Raw genomic sequence first — 18,311 nt, 5'->3', positions numbered from 1 at the left:
ACATGACTAGTGGTGTCACAATATATTAGAACCTTCATCCAGGCTTTAACCGCTGGGACCGTGGGACTGCACCAATGTCTAGAGACCTGTTGTTTCGCTAGAAGTAAGCCAATAGCTGAAAAACGGCGCACAACAAGTTGTAGCAGCTTCACATATCCTAGCAGTGCCATTAGGGGGGAAGGGGTCAACTCTGCCTCAATCATCTCAGCAAGGTAGCAGAAGTTTACTTTCCAGTATGCTAACACTGGTGCGCAGTTCCATGCCATATGAGAGAAGTCTGCAGGCTCCGCTGCACATCTAAGTTTCGCTGCACATGAGATTTAGTGAGGTCCATCTTCACCAATAGTTTGGGTTTAATGTACGCTCTATGTATGTGCTTAAAGTGTAACAGCCTATGCAGATGATTGAATGAGATTGATAGGATCTGTTTGCAGCAATAGGTCCATGTTTTATCAGGTAGGGGGTGACACAGATCGTTTTCCCAGGCCGCTCGTGCCCCCATGCCCACTTGTGGTCTAAGTGTAAGAGCCAGATGATAGGCTGGAAATCCAATGGGTACCAGAATCGTAGGTGATAAGTGAAAGTGAGGGTGTAAAAGGGGGACACTACCAACCAGAATATAAGATCCTTAAGTATTGCCCGGCGGTGTCGCCTCTTGAACCCACAAGGTATTTGACTAATGAAGAGGCAGGCGCTGGAGACTGGAAGGCAGGAAACAGGGTTTTATTCTCTCCGGAGGAGAACACAGCAAAACAGACAGCAGGTATCGTTCTGAGGTGCTCTACCCGCATCTCTGAGGCCTGGCCTCTTATACACAAGTTAATCACTTTATTGCATGAAACACATTCTCGTTAATACTTTGATGTACGAAAAGACATCCTCGGAATCTCCCCTTCAGGTCCGTTCCCACACATAGTTACAGTTGAAGTCCCCACCCCGTTCACAACAGGTGGTGATCATCGCGCAGTAGGATATTCCGCCGATTCATGGAAGGTGTGGGGTTCGATCGGATCTCGTACGGTGGGGGTTTTGATCGACTCGGGGGTCCTTTGATGAGGGAAGCTTCCCACTGTACTGGGGGTAATAAACAGTATCCGCAGAGCCAGATGGCGGCCTGGGAACGGGGAAGACAAATGGGCACACAGGAAAAAGGGTTTGCATCAAAAGGACCTGGGGCCATGAAAGGAATGAAGGGAGGTGTCGTGCTGGGAACAGGATGGGATTCCGAGGCAGAGCTGCGCTGAAGAGGGGTTTACGACCCGAGACATGTGAGGGCGAGGGGGTTGCCAGCATGCGGGGGATGCCCGTGAGGCTAGGAGAGGGAGAGAGAGAGAGAGAGACACGCTGGTTATCAGGAAAGGGCCGGGAAGCCATGGTGTTCAAAATGGCGGCTGTTTTACGTGCACGAAAAGGGTTAGAGAAGAGCAAGAGGGCGCCGATAATGTTGACGGTCTCAGCCTAACTTTCAACAGTCCTCCCTTTTCAACATATCTAGCCGACTTGCTTACTCAATGTCAATTTTCATCAAATTCCTGACCTCGGTATCGTATAACGCTCTCATGTGTTCGTTTTCAACGTCCACAGTTTTGGGGAAAATACAACCTGCACATAAAGAACACAAAGGTGGCAGACATTGAATTCCCAAGCATAGACCACATATTACAACTACAGGGATCAGGATAATGGTGAGCAGTCTCCAGCCCCAGTTCTTAACGGAGTCCCAGAACCAACCACCAAGCGACCATCCTTCTTGTTCTTGGTGGACTTCCGAAGAGAGTCTGTGAAGATGTTCAATGGCTTTGTACACTGAGGGTGAGTTGTCCGGTATGAATGTACAACAGCTGGACCCAATAATGCGGCATGCTCCTCCACGGTCCGCCAGAACCACATCTAGAACAAGGCGGTTCTGGAGAGCCACCAGACGGACCGCTTGGAGCTCGGCAGTGTTGTTAGCAAAGATACCAGCTGTGATGTTCATGGTTGTCTCAACTGCCTGAGTCAGATGTCGGATGGCACGGCTGTTTGCCATCGGGCCCCAGAGGGGGACGAGTCCTTTCATAGCATCGAGGAACTGTGCTCCTGTTGAGTCGGCTTGCTCAATGTCTTTGGCTCGTTTTTGTCTATGGTGATTCGCTGGGGCCACATAAGTCGGAGGAAGGATGAAGGAGATGAAACAAGTGCCCCCCCAGCCTTTGGGGAGCCAGGTGTAGGCCTTGGTGCCGCAGACGAAATACATGTTTGGGGATGACACAAAGGAAGGTGGATCCGTGGAATCCAAAGTTCTGGTAAAGCGGCAAGCGCTGCGACCCACCAGCTGTGTCCCGAGTCCTTCTACACACATGTGGCCTGTGACGTTGATGACCGACAAGGCCACAGTCAGAGTGGCAGCCGTTCGTTTCCGCAGATAGGAGAAGGTGGGTCTGGTTGGATTGTTGAACACCTGTATTTCGATCCGATGTCCATTTGGATTGAATCGTTGGACGTCTGAGGGCAGAAGTGTATCTTCGTTTTGTTTCGCCGGACCCCGTGGGAGAAATGCGTCACGGTCCCGCCGGAGGTGGCATTGTCCTTATAGCTTTCTTGCAGGAGGATCAGCCAAGCAAGGCAGGAGCCGTGAACAGAGAAGGGCGAAGGGATGAAGGGTATTGAATGTCCAGTGGCATGGGGTAGCAACCCACAGATCCAGCAGTTGGTGGCATTGGTGGCAAGATTGTGTTGGTGAAGCAGCTGTACGAAAGAGTTATTCCAAAATTCCTTTCGCCTCTCTCTTAGTTGAGGAGAGAGCGAAATTAGATAATGTTCCTTCATGGTGGTAGGCTGAGCAGTGGTTAGGAATGTTTCGCGAGCAGGTGCATGTTCTTCCATAATCCAGAGCGTGGTCATGAGGAGAAAGCAGAAGAGGATTACGATGAAGAGTGCAATTGTCTTTGAGCTATGGAGTCTGTCTGTTCTCGGATTTCTGTAGTGGGTATTTCCTGTTGTCTCCATCGGCTTCTTATTTGGCGCTTCCATCATCTTCCTATCTGGCGCTTCCATCATCTTCGTTTTCAAGGTGCTCGGTAGTGGGCAGAACCACAGACTTAGTTTAGCTTCTCTCCAGGTAACCCTTGGTAGTGTTGGGTCACCGTTCTGAGACCTTTCAACCTAGTCAGTGGCCTACTTAGCCGAAGCTCCCTCCTTTCGACGCAGGAAGTACCCTTCTCGAGATGGCACAGTGGGATCAGAATGTTTTGAAAGTTCAAGTGTCTCTGTGTCGGGATAGCAGTTCAATGATGGTCGGTCTTTATTCAGGAGCTCTTCCTGGGTACTGGCGTTGTCTGTCGTGGCCAGGGCTGAGGAGACCTTTTTGCAGTGATGGGCGTGCAGCCAGTGCTTCTTCCCCTCCACTCGAAGTGCGGTCCGAGTGGTGATCAGCACTTGCCAGGGGCCCGTCCCCCGGGGTTCCAAACTCTTTGACCGCTGAAAATTCCGGATCAGCACGAAGTCCCCCGGTTGGATGGCGTGACCCGGACCCCTGGAAGCATCGGGGATGGCCTGCTGCACCTGCTGATGAATGACAGACAGAGTTTCAGTCAATTTATACAGATAATCAGACATTAGGACGTCCGGGACGTCATGAATGGAGGTCGGTTTCGGGGCTGACCAGACGCTCATGGGTCGACCGAAGACAACTTCATAAGGAGTTAAGTGATGTCGGGTGGGGGTAGAGCGCATCGATAGCAATGCCAGTGGGAGGGCGTCTGGCCATTTCAGACCCGTGGTAGCCACTATTTTGGCCAGTTTAAGTTTTAGTGTGGCATTGTGTCGCTCAACAAGTCCTGCGGATTGGGGGTGGAAGACTGCGTGGAATTTCTGTTTAATACCCAACCCCTTTAAGATGAGCTGGATAACTTCGGCTATGAAGTGGGGGCCATTATCACTCCATAGAATACGACAGAGGCCGTAACGGGGAAAAAATTCCTTTAACAGCACCTTTGCAGTGGCCATAGCGGTGTTGTCACGGGTTGGATATGCTTCCACCCACTTGCTAAATGCGCACACCACAACAAGTACATATTTTAGGCCTTGGCATCTGTCTAGCTGGATGTAGTCCATCTGCAGGACTTCAGATGGGTGGTTTGGGACCCCAAATCCCCCCCGGGGCACTACAGTTCCTTTCCCGGGGTTGTGTTGCAGGCATATTAAGCATTGTTGGACCAGGCGTTTGGCGGAATCTGGGATCTTATCATTGTGCCAAACTCTGGAGACAAGTTCGATCATGGGGGCTGATCCTATGTGGGCAGGGGAGTGTGCCATGGTCAGTATGGGGATCAGGTATGAATCAGGTAGCAACCATTTGTTCGTGTCTTTTGTCCGCCAGCAGCCTTCATCGTCTTTTAATCCCACCCGTGTCCATTCAGTCAACTCGTGTTGTGTGCTAGCCGTTTGAATGTCCCTGATAGTGTCTCTAACGTCAGTCCATTTTTCCGCTTGTGACCTGGTCACGTACATATGTGTTGTCGTCCTATTTTCAGCTGTCGTTCGGGCAGTGATGTCGGCCAGTGCATTTCCCTGTCCAATAATGTTTGTCACCTTCTTGTGTGCCTGGCATTTGATGACGGCAAGCTTGTTGGGGAGAAGGACAGCTTCGATTAAGGCGGAGACTAGATCCCCGTGCAAAATGGGTGTGCCGTGTGAGGTCAAGAATCCCCTTTCCCTCCAGAGGAGCCCAAAATGGTGAACCACCCCGAAGGCATACTGGCTGTCGGTGTAAATGTTCGCTGTGGTTCCGGTGGCCAGGACGCAGGCTCGTGTCAAAGCAATCAGTTCCGCTGCCTGGGCAGATCGCCGGGTGATGCGGGCTGTTTCTACTACGGTTCGAGCCGTGGTGACTGCATAGGCAGCGGAAGTGGTACCGTCGGGGAGTTTGATGCAAGAACCGTCCACCCACAGCTCCCCGTCGGGGTCAGGGAAAGCCGTGTCTCTGAGATCAACCCTACTCCTGGTTTGTTCGTCCGTAAGAGTCACGCAGTCATGTACAGGGTGCACATTGGGATCGTTCTCTGGCAAGGGTAACAGAGTTGCCGGGTTCAGTGTGGTGCATCTTTTCAGGGTGATATGGGGCGCAAGCAAAGTCAGTTCGTATCCAGTCAGTCGTGCACTCGTCAGATGTTGCGTCTTGGTTTGGTTCAGGAGGGTGTCGACTGCATGGGGTACCAGTACCGTGAGGGAATTCGAGAGTACAATCCCCTCACTCTGTCGGATAGAGATTGCAGCAGCAGCTACAGCTCGAAGGCAGGCAGGCAAGGCTCTGGCGACAGGGTCAAGAGTGGCAGAGAAGTAAGCGCACGGTCGTTGCCTAGGGCCAATGGCCTGGGTCAGGACAGATAAAGCGCACCCCTCCCTTTCGTGAGTGTAAAGGGAGAAGGGCTTTTTGTAATCAGGGGTACCTAGGACGGGGGCTGAGCAAAGGGCATCTCGCAGTTCCGTGAAGGAAGTTTGACACTCAGGGGTCCAGGGGAGTGGAAAAGGGACGTCTTTGTTTAGCAGAGAAAACAGTGGTTTTACAACGAGGCTAAAGTTTGGTAACCATTGGCGGCAGAAGGAGGTGAGGCCTAATAGGGAGCAAACCTGCTTCTGGGTCTTAGGGACAGGGGTGTCTAGAATGGTTTGGATTCGATCAGGAGTGAGTTTTCTTCCATCTTTGGACAAAAGGTGACCTAGGTAAGTGACCTGGGGTTGGCAGAATTGCAACTTCTTCTTGGAGACCTTGTGGCCATTTTCCGCAAGGAAGTGCAGGAGTTGAATGGTGGCGGTAACCGCTAGTGGGGTAGTGTCGGCAGCCAAAAGGATGTCATCGACATATTGTACTAACACCACTCCGTCGGGTAACTGGACTTGATCTAGTTGTCTTTTTAGGGCCTGGCTGTAGATGCTAGGGCTTTCCGTGTAGCCCTGGGGCGCTCGGCAAAACCTATATGAGCGGGCTTTTAGGGTAAAGCCGAAGAGATATCGGCTGTCTGGGTGGATGGGGATGGAAAAGAATGCGTTTTTGAGGTCGATGACGGTGAAGGTGGTGGCAGTAGAAGGAATCAAGGTCAGGATGGTGGTGATGTCTGAGACCACAGGGTACTGGGGTACCACCACTTTGTTGATTTCTCGGAGGTCGATGATAAAACGGTATGCTTTCTCATCTCCCTCTCCCTGTTTCTTGATAATGGGCAAGATAGGGCTGTTGCAAATGTTGCTAACCACTTCCTCTACCACTCCTGCGTCTATCAGTGACTGGATAATCATTACCAATGCCTTCTCGCCCTCGGGCGATATCCGATATTGTGGGAGTTTTGGGAGTGTTGCGTCTGGTCGGACAGTAATGTGCACTGGGTCAATTAACATACGCCCTACGTCCGAATCCGCTTTGGCCCACAGATACGGAGGCAGAGTGTCGAGCAGGGATGCGTCAGCGTCGGTGATGGAAAACATGTGTTGGGGAGAGCAATGTCTAAGCAGAACGGGGTTGTCGTAAAGAAACACTCGAACTCCATCTTGAGAACACCTGATCGTCGCCCGGAAGTGTTTCAGTAAGTCAAGTCCCATAATGGCGTCAGGGCTATTGGAGGAGAGCAAAAACGTGGTGTCAGTGGTGTTGTTTTCTACGTCAAAGAGGATCGGGGCAGACAAAGGGTTGGTGGAGGGCGTTCCATCGAAACCTGTCGATGTTATGAGTGAGCCAGACAAGGGTGCCCTTGGAATCAGTCGTTTAGATAACGCACTACGTGTTGCGCCAGTGTCTACCAGAAATGGTGACTTGGTACCCAGGACCTTAGCAGTGACGTAAGGGCCCTGCTGGTCAACATAGAGCTCGACTGGATCCCTCCCTTGCCCTTGGCTGTCCTATGCGAAGTTGTGGGCGTCTTCATAGTCGGATTGTTGATATTGGTTCTGCCTGGGTCGATCAAACGTATTTGGTCTGCCTGATCTGTCGTTAGTCGTGTCATTTGGGGGCCCTCGCTGTTGTCCCTTATTCCTCAGTCCATTTGCTATGTCCCTGGGGTCTTTGTTTTTGATTATTTCCAGAAGAACTGGGCACTGGGATTTCCAATGGCCAGTCCCTTTGCAGAAAGCACACTGGTTCTCTCTAAGGTCTGTGCGTCCACTGTAGGAAGTCAGAGTGCGGTCCTGGGGAAATGTAGTCTTAGGGACGTTCGTCTGGTAGTTTCCCCGATAGTGGTCTCGTCCTATAGTCACCCCTTGCAGTTTGGCAATCATCACCCTCTCTTTCAAGTCCTTCTTCTTTTTCTCTGTTGCCCTATCGTTTTCATTTTTCTGATGTTCATAATATTGGGCCATTTGGAGAATAGCTGTAGGTTTGGAGGCTGCCCAACTACTCTCGCTGGCCTGTAGTTTCTGGGAGATCTCCGATGACAGGCCCTTGACATAATTCTGGACAAACAGATGGTGTCCGGTTGCAGTGGTCATGTCCTGGCCGCTGTAATCGGAGAACACCGTTTCAAACCGGGAGAAGTATTCCGATACATCCTCCTGGGGTTTCTGGCGACAGGCCGTTACTATCGACCAGTCCACTTTCTTTTCTGGGATCAGGGTTTTTAATTTCTCCACGATTTTATCTGGAAGGTCTAGAATGGATTTCAAAGGCTTTTGTCCTGGTCCCCGTTGTTTATCCAGATCATCGAGTTGTGACCAGGTATGTCCGAACAGCTCAAGGTGGTCGACTTTCCGGATTTGCTTCCACACATCAGCTGGTAGACATAACCCGAAGAACAAGTCGATGTCAGCCAGGGTCATAATCGTTGAACCCAGGGCTGTGCCCAATTCAGTATAAAAGGCAGTGGGGTTTTTACGTAGGTCGGGTAGAGATTTCCGGAATGTCAGAATCTCTTGCCGGTCCCATGGCTGGTAGACCCAGTTGTACACTACCCTTCCCTTCGCATCTTGGTTGTTTGCATCATCGTGAGTCCCTGTACCTCGGGGAGGAACCCAGTAAGGGGCAGCCTCTCGTATCGGCATCATGGTGTTAGATTGCTCGGTTGATGGTTCGGTCACTACGGAGGTCGCGGATTTAGTTCCCGACTCTCGTTCAGTGAGGTGGCGGAAAACCTCAAGCGTACGCGTAAGGTGGTCCGACACATCACACTCGCCCTCATCCCCGATATCGACCTTCCGGTACAGAGTCGTTAGGCTCCCGGGACCGTTGTCTCGATATCGGTCCTCGTATGCATTCAAGACATGATAACACAGTCGTACGGTAAAATGTCGTCTGTGACTCCCTGTATACGAGTTGAACATATCCGTGATGTACTCTTCATCTTCCTTTCTTTCTACCAGTGTCCTTGCTATTTTGTCGATCCCTGCTCGCTCATCTTTGCTTAGTCTGCTTGTTCTTGCAGGGCCAGCCCCTCGAGTCTCATGGTCGTCTAACGTCGTTGTTGATGCAGTATTTAATACAAGGGGTTCGGCTGGCACAGAGGCCATTGGGGCCGAGGCTGTGGCGGTACTTTCGTTTGTACCTGGGGGTGGCGCGTGCTGCGCTAAGGGTTGGGAAGGGGCATATGGAGGGGGCATGTAGATGATAGGAGGGCCTAACAGCAGATCATCGTTGGCTCGTTGTTTTGAGGGTAAATCAGGGTAGAGCATGGAGGGAGTTCTAACCGGACACTGGCTCGGTGTTTCCATTTCTAGTTTCTGTTTAGCTTTCTCTCTTTCCTTTATCTCTTTTTCTAGTTTCTGGGCAGCCAGGTGGGCTGCTTTTCGCAGCTCTTTTTCCAACCTACTCTCAGTTTTCTTTTTGCGTTGTTCAGTTTCTTTGCGCCACATGCCGAAACTGTCAAGCATAGTGGGTGTTGTCTTGTTTTTACCAAGGGCTGTTTCTAGCGTTTTTATTTTATCATCATCGAAGGATCCTATCAGTGGCCATTGACTTTCTTGATCCCTTTTCGTATATTTATGCCATAGTTTGCTATAGGCTATAGCGGTCAATCCATGCTTCATGAACATGTCCTTATTAGGGGTGCCTTCCAGTGGGGCTGGATGGTCCATCTCTAATAAGCGGTCCGGGCTAAACAGGCTACTAATCAGTGGGGAGAAGACAGACATGACGGCTCGTAACGAGGGACTAAAAGTCAGCACTGCCTATCTTATCACTGGGTGCAAAGACTGGACAGAATATTTCTATTCTACGTTGTTTGCAGGCAGTGAATACCTCATGGATCAAAATAACAAAAGACCAATAAATATTCAATGGGGAGAATGAGTAGGTCCGCAAAGATCTGCGTTACCTACCCTTTTCACTATCTGCAAAAAGGTGGTCTCTTCCCTGTTTGCAGACAGAGAATCTCCAGAAACAATAGTTTTGCGAACAACAGTTCAGTTTCAAGTAATTATTCAGTGGGGGAGAAAAAAATAGGCACGACTGCTGCCCTACCTATCCTCCACTGTTTGCAAAGAGAGAGCCCGTTGTTTCTCCGTTTGCAGACAGCGAATCTCCAAATAAATAAAAAGAGCAATACTAGTATTTTATAAACAATCAAGCAATCATTTCGCAACTTGTCGTGTTTACACGACCTTACCCGGACCGCATGGACAGTTTCTTGTCTTCCGAATCCAGCGCCCGATCGTCCTCTCTTCTTCGTTATCCTCGCGGCACTCCTGATGGTTCCCAGTCAGGACCGCAGATCACTCGAGAGAGGTCTGTTCGAAACCAGTGAAGTTCGGATGATCGGCTGTCAGACGAGGGTCTATCGGACAGACGCGTTCCCGATCGTTGCAGTCGTTCACTCTGTCGTCAGGACCTCTCCCACTGGATCCACGAGTCGCTGATGGGCCCCACGCTTGGGACGCCAATTGTAAAAGGGGGACACTACCAACCAGAATATAAGATCCTTAAGTATTGCCCGGCGGTGTCGCCTCTTGAACCCACAAGGTATTTGACTAATGAAGAGGCAGGCGCTGGAGACTGGAAGGCAGGAAACAGGGTTTTATTCTCTCCGGAGGAGAACACAGCAAAACAGACAGCAGGTATCGTTCTGAGGTGCTCTACCCGCATCTCTGAGGCCTGGCCTCTTATGCACAAGTTAATCACTTTATTGCATGAAACACATTCTCGTTAATACTTTGATGTACGAAAAGACATCCTCGGAATCTCCCCTTCAGGTCCGTTCCCACACATAGTTACAGTTGAAGTCCCCACCCCGTTCACAACAGGTGGTGATCATCGCGCAGTAGGATATTCCGCCGATTCATGGAAGGTGTGGGGTTCGATCGGATCTCGTAGGGTGGGGGTTTTGATCGACTCGGGGGTCCTTTGATGAGGGAAGCTTCCCACTGTACTGGGGGTAATAAACAGTATCCGCAGAGCCAGATGGCGGCCTGGGAACGGGGAAGACAAATGGGCACACAGGAAAAAGGGTTTGCATCAAAAGGACCTGGGGCCATGAAAGGAATGAAGGGAGGTGTCGTGCTGGGAACAGGATGGGATTCCGAGGCAGAGCTGCGCTGAAGAGGGGTTTACGACCCGAGACATGTGAGGGCGAGGGGGTTGCCAGCATGCGGGGATGCCCGTGAGGCTAGGAGAGGGAGAGAGAGAGAGAGAGAGAGAGAGAGACGCGCTGGTTATCAGGAAAGGGCCGGGAAGCCATGGTGTTCAAAATGGCGGCTGTTTTACGTGCACGAAAAGGGTTCGAGAAGAGCAAGAGGGCGCCGATAATGTTGACGGTCTCAGCCTAACTTTCAACAAGGGGAAGTCCACCGCTCTGTGGTAGATGCCTGCAGTGCAGTTATCAATGACTTGAGTGTTATATGTAGTAGAAACCTGTCCTTATAGGACACCTCGCGCTTCTCTGCTAGGTCCTGGACAGATCGCGCTTTGCCGTTCTGAAAAAGTTGTCCGAGTCTGTGGATACCGCACCAGGTCGGCATCCTCTTAGTCAGGATTTCCATGGTTGGAGAGAGCCATGGGGTATCTTGCAGTGGTATGTGTGGGGAGAATAGCGGATCGAACTGAAGGTATCGGCACAGTTGTGCCAGGACAAGAATGTTGAATGGAGTGTCTGTATTTCAGCGGGTACTCTGAGCATTTCATGAGGCATAAGAGCAGAAAGTGAGTGGGGTCGAGCCTGGGTCCACTCTGGTTTAAAGTATTCCTGTCGGGCGTCAGGGTGGTACCAATAATAGGCATAGTGTGCCTGCGCAACTAGAAAGTACAGATAAAAGTCGGGGACTCCTACTGGCATCACTGTATGCGGATGATGTCATATTGTTCGCTCAAGACCCTGAGACTAACAAATGGCGAACCAGGGGGTCCATTGTGATAATGAACAACAGTGGTGACAATGGACATCCCTGTCTTGTTCCCGCGTCAATTCAAATGTACCCAAGAGTCTGCAGTTTATATGAAGTCGTGCAACAGGATTTGTGTTCAATAGGCGAACAAGGTTCAGAAAGTTTTGGGGAATACCGAGTTTCGGCAGGTTTGCATACAGAAAAGACCATTCTAAGGAGTCAAATGCCTTTTCAGCATCTAATAGTATAGTTGCTGGCAAGGTGAAATAATTTAATCCACTAATAGAGATGCGAGTTGCGAGAACGTTAGATAGGATTTTATAATCTTGATTCAGCAGAGACAGGGGCCTGTATGAATCGCAGCACGATGGAGGCTTTCCTGGTTTCAATAATAACGATGTAACAGCCTCTCACTTTGTAGGGGAACACATATTATTCTCGAGGGACTCCAAATATACTTACAGTAAATGGGGATAAAGTAGATGTTTAAATGTATTATACAATGTGCCAAACAGTCCGTCCGTACCAGGAGCGCAGGCTCCGCTGAGGTAATCGATGGCCTGAGATCTCGTCTGCCGTGATGGGGGAGGCTGATGCCCGCTCTCTAGCCAGACCATGGCTATCTCAGCCACATAGTCAGTGAGTGCACTATCCACAGGAGGGGAGCGAGTAGTACAGACAGGAGTAATAAGAGTAGAAGGCTGTAGTGATTGCATCTCCGTTATTGGTTACGGTGCCATCAGGCATTTGGACCTGTGTTATGTAAGATGATTGATATTGGGGACGTAGCAACCTGGCCAGTGTCTCTCCCCTCCCATATTGCCTAGCCCATGTGTACTTGCCCAAATAATTGGCTTCTAGAGCAGCAATTTCCTGAAATTCCGTTACTAGTTCCGCCCGTTGGTGTAGCGGAGCTGGGGTCCCCCCTGTGAGTTGTGCATGAATATCACTTAAGAGTTTCTCCACCCTCTCCAAGTTGCGGCGAATGGTTCGTAGGACTCCCAAATGTTTCGTGATACAGGTTCCTCAAATGCAAACCTTAAACGTCTCCCAAAGTGTAGTGTGGCTGTATCCCGATCCAGTGTTCAGTTGAAAATATTCCACTATGTCTTCACTAACCTCAGTATGAAATAAGCTATCTTGTAGTGCCTCTGCTGGGAAGCACCAGGGTGCATGAGCCCGTATTAGGTCTGGAACAGAGATTGCTAGTAGAACTGGTGAGTGGTTCGACAGTGTAAAAGGAAGATAATCTAGGGAGAGTGTAGCCAATGTAAGGTTGGGCGACAGATAACAGTGGTCTATGCGGGACCAGGTCCCATGAGAAGATGAGTAAAAGGAGAATTCTTTGCATAGTGGGTTGCGGGCACGCCACACATCTTGCAGTAGAAAGGATCGTAATAAACTATTCTGTGCCTGCAAAGACTGGGGTTTAGTGATCAGGCCAGGTCTTGTTGTATGTACAGCAGGATTGAGTGTGAGGTTGAAATCCTCGCCCATTAGTATAGTATCAGTGCAGAGCTGAGATATATGTGTTGCAATGTTGGGATAAAATCCGGTGAATCTGTATCGGGAGCATATATATTTACTAGTAATATACTTTGGGAACCCAAGGTACCAGCAAACGAGTAAGTAACTGCCCTTGGGATCTGAGATTGTTTTATGTACTGTGAAAGGTACCGTGTTCTGTGAATAAGGATACACACCCCTCTCAAATATGAACTGTAATTCGCAAAAAAACTTAGTGTGCCTAGTTGGAGGTGAAACAATGAGTAGAATTTGGGGCATAGTGCGTCTCTTGTAAGAGTGCCATCTGAATATCATGTTGGGCAAGATAGGCCAATATCTGTCACCCTTTATGAGGGTTAGATAGTCCTCGGACATTCCATTTCATGTATCTCAGCCCCAGAGCTTTGGGGCTCCTTGTGGAGGCATCATGTATATTGCCCTGTTGTGTGTACATTGGGAAGAGTGCTTAAAAAGTTCCTCCGACCAGCCTGAGTGCTCATCAATGCCCTGTAAAAAACTGTCATCCAACATTTAACAACTAACATCCAATATCCCCACCCTCCCACCCACAGCGGATTACAACCCTACTGGTATCTGGTGAATCCCAACATTTCCCCATCAAAACAGTAGGAGATCTCCTTGAGGGGAGACAATTCTCAATGGAGATTGCTAACATCATCCACGAATATGCATCATTTGAATTTGCTCAAAGCCGCAAGCACTATTACGCGAATACCAAAAAGAGAGAAAGTAAGGGAGGGAGGAGCAAGCTGCAAATATCATTTTTAAATTACTCAAGAGGGCATACAGCCAGGTCGGGGATCTAATTTGCACGCAAAGGAAAACTCCCCGGTGAGGCAGTCTCCAAGTATGGGCACAATGGCGTAGCTCTTCCATAATTGCCACAGTTCCACCTGATAGAGTAGGCCCCGATTCAGCCTGTTTCCGGGGTACCTTGTCTGGTGGGGCCAGCCTCCTCCTCACGCCCGGGTGTCTTTACGGCATCAAAGGAGAATTGACGTTGCTTCGGGTCTCCCCTCCCCATAGTGGAGTTTAGAAGGACACTGTGCGTAGGCAAAGCAGTCGGAAATCTATGTGCTGGGAGGAGGTGATGGGTTTATTTCCCAACCCTAGGTAGATACGTTGATGGCTGGAGGAACGGGGTTATAGAAGGGTACAGTAGTGCCTTGAAGCTAGGGGTCCACTCATACACCCATCCCTGCTGGCTTTAAATGTCTCTGATTCCTTGATTGTTTGGCAATATATCCATACAATTGCTCCAGGGGCCCAGAAGTCTGGTCTTCTCAGGAGGTCCGATGCCAAGTTACCCGTAGGGGGGGTCACAGGCCGCACTAGGACAAGGGCCCGCCCTTGGGAACCAACCGATGCATGCATCAGTTGTGAGGGAGGAACCCACGGGGAAACTCATCCCCAAGGCCCGACCCGACGCAGGAAACAGTGGGTAGGTCAGCGTCTGCTTTGATGATCTCCAGGCATCACAGCTCTGGGGAGAGGCTTGAGTTAGGCCGCGCTTCTCGCAGCGCCATAGGCCGCATCAGGTCCAGCACACTGTCAGGGAGACCTCACCGCTGCGGGCCTGGGCGAGGAGCCGACATAGTTGGTTTCCTGCAGCGCAGGAGCAGGGGGCCTTCCAGGTCGAGATGCGCTCACCGCAGGCAGTGCTAGTGCCGGTGACCCTGCCCTCTGCCTCCGAGAGCCACGTCAGGTCACCGGACTCGCAGCTCGTTGCGGCAGAGGGCATACGATCAGTCCTCAAGGGGCACCAGGGGGTCGCATGTCATCTCAACCGACCCCCCCACCCCAACGGGCAGGCTGCAAGGTCCATTCTTGACTCGTAGGGTCGTGGAGGAGGAGCGGGCGCTCCGGAGCTTCAGAGACGTGCGGTCATCTTGGTCGCCATCCAGGCCCAGCCCCCCCTCCTTGTTACATTTATTAGGGTTGTGCTGGATATGAAGCCCAACGTGAAGGAAAGCCAATCACTGTTCTAAAAATTGAGATTATTTATCATGTCCTTCATATAGTAGTTTGTGTAACTCACTGCTAGGTCAGTTGGCAATTTTGTTGCACAGGAGTATATAAGGAAGATGTTTTTTCTCCACCGCACGAGACTACAGTCTACGCCATTCCACTCCAGTACACTGTACTCTACTCCATTCTACGCTTTTACACTGTACACACCTCCACTGTACGTCAATCCACTGGACACTACTCCACTATATGATGTTCCACTCTTTGCCACTCCACTGTATTCCACTGTGTGTCACTCCACTCCATGCTATTTCACTGTATGGCACTCCACTGTATGCTACTCCTCCCTATGCCAATTACGCTATTACGTTGGATGCCATACAACTGTATGCTATTACTCTCTACCCCACTCCTGTGTACGCCTCTCCAGGCTACACCACTTACCTGTACTCCGCTGCACTGTATGCTATTCCACTGTAAGCCACTACACTGTATGCTATTCCACTGTATGCTATTCCACTGTATGCTATTCCACTGTATGCTATTCCACTGTATGCTATTCCACTGTATGCTATTCCACTGTATGCTATTCCACTGTATGCTATTCCACTGTACGCTACTCCACTCTACGCCACTCCACTCAACGCCACTCCAGTGTAGGTCACTCCATTCTACGCAAGTCCATTAGATGCCACTCCACTTTAGCTATTCCATTCCATTCTATGCTACTTTATGCCATGCACTGTACTCCACTCTACGCTATTCTACTATACTCCACTCCACTTTATGATATTAAACAATATAGAACTTCAGTCTTCGCCTCTGCAATGGATGGTATTCCACTCTACTCTACTCCACTGTATGCCACTCCATTCCATGTCATTCCATTGGAAGTCAATCCACTGTATGCCACTCCACTGTTTTCTTCTTCACTCTACCCCCACTCCACATCACTCCACGTCACTGCATTGTAGCTACTCCACTATATGCTATTACAATCTGTCACACCAATCTACACCACCCCACTCCACTGAATGCCACTCCACTATACGCTATTCCATTGTAAGCCTCTACACCGTACGCTACTCCACGCCATTCTAGTGTACTCTCCTCCACTCTATATAACTCAACTCTACAAAACTCTACCACACTCTATGCAACTTTACTAGACCCTACTCCACTCTCTCCCTATACACACAACTATCCAAATCTTTACTCCACTCTGTCCCTGTACACTCTATTGTACAATACATACTCCACTCTACAACAGTTTTCAACACTGTACGACACAGCACTCCACTCTACTGTACTGTATGATACGCCACTGCAGTTTATAACAGTTTCCTCGACTCTATGCTACATCATTTGAGTGTACAGCATTGCACTTGACGCAAATCTACTGTACCCTACGCCGCTCCACTGTAAACCACTCTACACTATTCCACTTTGTGCCACTCCACTCTTCTACCCTCCGCTGTACGGCATTCTACTCTGTATTTTACTCCACCTAGAGTTATCCATTGTAAGCCACTCCACTTTGTCGCTCCACTGTACGAAACATTCCTCCACTTTATATAACTCCTCTCTATAAAAGTCTACTATACTTTGACACTCTACAACACTCTACTCCGCTTTATCCTTGTACATTCCACTGTCCAACAATATACTCCACTCTATCCCCATACACTCCATTGTTCAACACTCCATTCCACTGTACAAAACGTTTCATTACTCTACAACACAGCACTCCACTCTGCTATGCAAGACCCTACTCCAGTTTAGAACAGTTCACTGCCTACGCTACGCCACTATACCCCACTCCATGCCACTCTATTCTATGACACGCCAGTACACTTTATTATACTCATACTTTACTCCACACTACAGTACGCCACTCCACTCGACTTTACTCCATTGTACGAGACGTCACCTCATTCTACGCTATCAAATGGGATTTGTAAAGCATTCCTTATCATTTGTGCGGGTATCTCGGCGCCGGGAGGAGTGCGAGGGTTGGGGGGCGGTTGCTGAGAAGGATTAGTCGAAGAGCCAGGTCTGTAGGTCCTTATTGAACTCTTGTAGGGTGAGGTCTATGCGGAGCTGGAGTGGGTGGGCATTCCAGAATTTGGCCTGCAGGTATGAAAAGGCTCGGCCACCGCTCCTGCGAATGCATTGTGTATGGGCCAAGAATAGGAATGAAAAGCGAAGTATGTGGTTGAGGTATGCCAGTCCCTGGTTATGTAGGGCTTTGTAGACCAGGGATGAGAAGTTTCAACTGGCATCGTTTGCTGATGGGTAGCCAATGAAGAGATTTAAGGTGGGGGTTGATGTGGGTCCGTCTCGGGAGGTCCAGGATGAGCCTGACTGCTGTGTTCTGAATGGTCTCTAGTCTGTTTAGTAGTTGTGAGCTGATTCCCACATAGAGGGAGTTATCGTAGTCCAGGCGGTTGGTGATGAGGGCTTGGGTGATGGTACTGATGGGGAGCCAGTTGAACGTTTTCCTGAGCATGCAAAGGGTGAGGAAGCAGGAGGTTGAGTTGTTGTCTAGAATGATTCTGAGGTTTCTTGTGTGTTCTGAGGGTCTGGGGCCGAGCTCCATAGGCCTCCAAGAGTCGTCCCACAGGGAATTGTTGCTCCCAAAGAGAAGTATTTCTGTTTTGTCTGTGTTGAGTTTGAGGTATCTGTTTTGCATCCAGCTTGCGACGTTGGTCATGCATCTGTGGAAGGTAGACTTGGTGTTAGTCGGGCTGAGGAGAGTGAGAGGATGATTTGAGTATTTTCCGTGTAGGAGATTATGTTCATACTATAGAATCTGACCAGTGTGGCCAAAGGGGCCATGTAGGTGTTGAATAAGGTTGAGCTTAGGGAGGATCCTTGTGGTACCCACAGATTATGTTTTTCAGACCCGAGGTAAAGGGACGCTTTGGGTTCGTCCGGTTAGCAAGGACGCTATCATTCAAAGGCATTCCCATGGATTCCCATTTGGAGACCGTCCAGGAGGGCGAAGTGGGATATGGTTTTGAATGCTGCCGAGAGATCAAGGAGAATCAGGGGGCGTTTTCTCCCCTGTCTAGGAAAGTTCTGATGTCGTCTGTGGCTGCAATCAGGGTGGTTTCAGTGCTGTGATTTGAGCGGAATCCAGATTGTGAGAGGGGCCCAGTAGGGTGTTGTTATCCAGGTGGGCGATAAGTTGGAGTTTTATTGCTTTCTCAAGTACTTTGGCTTGAAATGGCAGTAGGGGGATGGGGTGGTGGTTTTTTAGGTCTGCAGTGGTTTTTTGAGGAGCAGAGGGAGGGAAGGATACCAAGGTAATGGATTAGTTGATGATGGTGGTGGGTTCCTTGCTGATGGTGTTACGCTACTGTACAACAATCCACTCTACGCAGCTCTTCTGTTTAACACCCTAGTGTACTCTATGCAACTTCACTCTACTACACTACATGCCACTCTCCAACACTTTATTCCTGTCTATTCCCCTACACTCCACTGTACAACAATGTATTGTATTGTAAGCACATTTATAAAGCTCGCTGTAACCC

At 49.7% G+C, this 18,311-nt stretch overlaps 1 protein-coding gene across 4 annotated transcripts in view; it reads left to right on the top strand.

Moving 5' to 3' along the window:
• TBC1D16 (TBC1 domain family member 16) overlaps window positions 1-18,311 on the top strand; it is a 785,234-nt gene that overhangs the window by 273,502 nt on the left and 493,421 nt on the right. The gene's annotated exons all lie outside the window — the stretch shown is intronic.

This window comes from Lissotriton helveticus, chromosome 7, assembly GCF_964261635.1.
Source record: "Lissotriton helveticus chromosome 7, aLisHel1.1, whole genome shotgun sequence".
NCBI lineage: Eukaryota > Metazoa > Chordata > Amphibia > Caudata > Salamandridae > Lissotriton > Lissotriton helveticus.
The sequence above is the reverse complement of the archived record's forward strand: the minus strand, read 5'-3'. Positions and strand labels throughout refer to the sequence as shown.